The following is a 4,040-nucleotide window of genomic DNA, read 5'->3' as shown; positions in this document are numbered from 1 at the left end:
GGCACCGTGGCCGCCAGCGGCAGGGCCTTGGCTGCCCCATGCCGCCTTTTTTTTGCTTGGCTCCCCAGCCGGAGGGAAGGGGGAGTCTTCGTCCTTCCCTCGCACCCAAGGGGGAAGGGAAACCCCAGGTTTGCAGTCCGTAGCTCCGGTGTAGTGGGTACAGCTGGAGAGCAAGGCTGGGGGTAACTCTTGGGGTCTCTGGTCCGTGAAAATGAGCATCAGTAAATGGCAGCTCAGGTTGGCAGGAGGACAGACACAATGCTTCACGATTTCAACAGAAATTTTGCATTTATTTGGCTAAATATTTTATTAAATATTTTGCCTTGGGTGAAAAAATCCTGGTTTTCTGCCTATTTTCACACTCCTCTCACCTCCTGCCTGAAAGGCCACTTTCTTGAATTAAAAGTACCATGCTCTGTGGCGGACTTGCTTTAAACAGCATGTGACTAGGAGGGCAGCTTCTCAAGCTGGCAGGGCCAGAGGTATCAAGCAGAGCAGAAACGAAGCCACAGCCTTTGCAGCGCACCAAAGAATCCCCCTGTGCAAAACTCAGTGCTGGCACGTTCCCACCACAGTGCTGTTTTCCAGGAAATATTTTTCCAACTCATAATAAACGAAGGCTTCCATTTTCAGAAGTGTGCGCGTGCAGAAGCCTCTTTATTGCAACATATGGCCCTAATTATAATGCAGGGCTGGTTTAACCAGTTTAAGTACAGCCCTGGCAGCACAAATTTCAGCAAAGTGCAGGATGGCAAACGCGTAGATCTAACATGAATAGTCTTCTTTGAAAGTAGCCAAACCTGGAGGTCAAAACCATTTTTCTGAGTCTTTTTAAACTCTTTCACAGTTCTGCAGTGGGCCATGCCCGTCAAATGGGAATGGCAAGGATCTACGTTACATGTTTAACAAGCTTTGGGTTTAAGGGTTGCAAGAGCATTTTAGTGTTCTAAACCCCCTGGTGAGGCCGCATCTGGAGTATCATGCCAATGGCATCCTGGGGTACAACAAGAAGAATGTGGCCAGCAGGTCGAGGGAGGTCATCCTCCTCCTCTACTCTGCCCTGGTGAGGCCACATCTGGAGTACTGTGTCTAGTTCTGGGCTCCCTAGTTCAAGAAGGACAGGGAACTGCTGGAGAGGGTCCAGCAAAGGGCTATGAAGATGATTAGGGGATTGGAGCATCTTTCTTATGAGGAAAGGCTGAGGCACTTGGGTCTTTTCAGTCTAGAAAAAAGACCGAGGCGGTCTTATAAGTACTTAAAAGGAGAGTGCCACGTAGATGGGAACAGTCTTTTTTCAGTGATGCCCAGTGACAGGACAAGAGGTAATGGGCACAAACTTGAACATAGGAAGTTCCATCTGAACACGAGGAGGAACTTCTTTACTTTGATGGTGGCAGAGCACTGGAACAGGCTGCCCAGAGATGTTGTGGAGTCTCCCACGCTGGCGAAATTCCAAACCCGCCTGGACGCCATCCTGTGCAACCTGCTGTAGGTGAGCCTGCTCTGGCGGGGGGGTTGGACTAGATGATCTCCAGAGGTCCCTTCCAACCCTGACCATTCTGTGATTCTGTAAATTGTTTGTAGAAACTGTAGGTTCTTCATGAAGAGAGTATTGTGGGAGGAAACTTACAATATTCTTGCAGCTGGTATTTCAGGCTCCCTAAGATGTGGGCAGATAATCTCTAGTTCTTCTTGGTAGGGCAGTTTAAGTAAACTACACTCACTATATAACTATTTGTCACTTGGCTGGGGTTTTCCCACATTTCAGCAAGAGTAAACAGGTTCCTTTCTTGGAACAACTAAGTGCACAGTGCAAAACATTAATATAAACTCACCTTCAACAGTTGAGGCTCAGGTGCTTGTTTCACAAATCTGCCATAGGAGTGGCAGCCTCAAGGAGAGGGGACAAGTACACAGGAACTTCCTAAAACTACTTCATCAAGATTTGCCAATGTTTGTTTGGTTGAATCTCGGTTCGTAACTCAAATAGTAAAGGCAGAAATTCAGAAGATGTATCTCAAGGAGAAGCAATTATGATTTCTTTTCTCAACAAAGTTTCCAGATGGCAGTTTTACATTATCACTTTTTATACCCAAGTATTGATTTTTCTATTTGTTTATTTTGGGGGTGTATTCATTAGATATTCACTAGAAATAAACATTGACTTTAAACTTCAGCAAGCTCTCATTTGCAAATGAGAGGACCGCACTCTGCAAATCTCTTCTGAAAATGAAGCTTGCTAGGATGAACTGGTTCCCATTTCCTTCCACCTATGCTTCATCAGATCCCACAATATTATGTTCATTAGCACCTTGCCTTTTCTCCCTGTTTGAATACTTGCTTACATTTAAGCTTCTCATGTGAAACAAGCACAAGGAAGGAAATAATATAATTAACAGCAGAACAATCTAATTTGAACACAGTTTTGCCATACTCCATACAACTAGTATTTAATCAGAAGGACTACTGTGATTAGGAATGAAAGGTCTACATAAGTGACTCACTGTGAACAAATTAAAGATTAAAACATGTGGTTGAAAAGGAAGTGGCTGGGTGAAAATCCTCTGTTTGAAATGAATTCTGCTAGTCAGGTTATTTCAAATTTTTGGAGGCTGTCTCATTTCATTAGCTAGTAAGGGGAACTTATTCCTACTGTCTGGACTTAGCTTCAGTAAACTACAGAAGGAATTTTTCATTAATATCATGTGCAATAAAATCATTATGTGTTCAGTAAAAAACCCAGATAAGCAAGGGGATGAGAGTATTTCTGTTGTGAATGGAGACTGTACTTTTTCATGAGATTCTTTGTCCCGCTGGACTGTGCAATCTCAACAAGGAACTTCTGTTACCCTAGAGGTTAAAGCTAACCATCAGAAACAAATCTGCAATAATTTGGAGCTGGACACATTAATGAGGTACATCATTAGCACACTACTAGTAAGGGGAGGTGAAAAAACCCAATGCTTCAATAGCCAGAGCTGGCCAGAAAGCTATGCTCTCTCTCTGCTTCTCTTTGGATCAGGAGCTCGGAAGCAATTTGGCATTTTGCATTTCTGCAGTCACCTGCCATCCTTTGGTAACACTTAAAAAGCACAGAACAGAATACAAGAAGGACTATCAGCAGAGCGGAACAGTTTTCACCAGTATAGGCAAATGGACTCCGGTGTTAAGGAAATGAGATAGGAAACTCCGAACACGTCGATTCGTGTTTTGGAACTCGTGGACTGGTAACTTGCTGCCACCCAGTGGCAGTAGGTATCTGAACTCAGAAACTGAGATTCCGGCGGGATGCCATCCAGATGGACCTGGAGAGGTGGGCCCATGCCAATCTCATGAAGGTCAAGAAGGCCAAGTGCAAGGTTCTACATGTGGGTCGGGGAAATCCCAAGCACAAAATGCAGGCTGGGCAGAGAATGGATTGAGAGCAGCCCTGAAAAGGACCTGGAGGTGCTGATTGACGAGAAGCTCAACATGAGCCAGCAACGTGTGCTCGCAGCCCAGAAAGCCAATCGAATCCTGGGCTGCATCAAACAAAGCATGGCCAGCAGGTCAAGGGAGGTGCTTCTGCCCCTCTACTCCACTCTCGTGAGACTCCACCTGGAGTACTTTGTCAAGCTCTGGAGCCACCAACATAAGGACACGGACCTGTTGGAGCATGCCCAGAGGAGGGCTACAAAGGTAATCAGAGGGGTGGAACACCTCTCCTATGAGGACAGGCTGAGAGATTGTTCAGCCTGGAGAAGAGAAGGCTCCAGGGAGACCTTATTGCGGCCTTCCAGTACCTAAAGGGGGCCTAAAGGAGAGATGGTGAAGGACTTTTTGCAAGGGCATGTAGTGATAGGATGAGGTGGAATGGCTTCAAACTGGAAGAAGGTAGATTTAGATTAGATATTAGGAAGAAATTTTTCACTGTGTGGGTGGCGACACACTGTAACAGGTTGCCCAGAGAAGTTGTGGATGCCCCATCCCTGGAGGTGTTTAAGGCCAGGCTGGATGGGGCTTTGAGCAATGTGGTCTAGCGGCAGGGGTGCCTGCGGCCA

The sequence above is a fragment of the Charadrius vociferus genome, unplaced genomic scaffold (genome assembly GCF_000708025.1).
Source record: "Charadrius vociferus isolate BGI_N301 unplaced genomic scaffold, ASM70802v2 scaffold235, whole genome shotgun sequence".
Classification (NCBI taxonomy): Eukaryota; Metazoa; Chordata; class Aves; order Charadriiformes; family Charadriidae; genus Charadrius; species Charadrius vociferus.
This window is presented reverse-complemented; position numbering follows the sequence as displayed.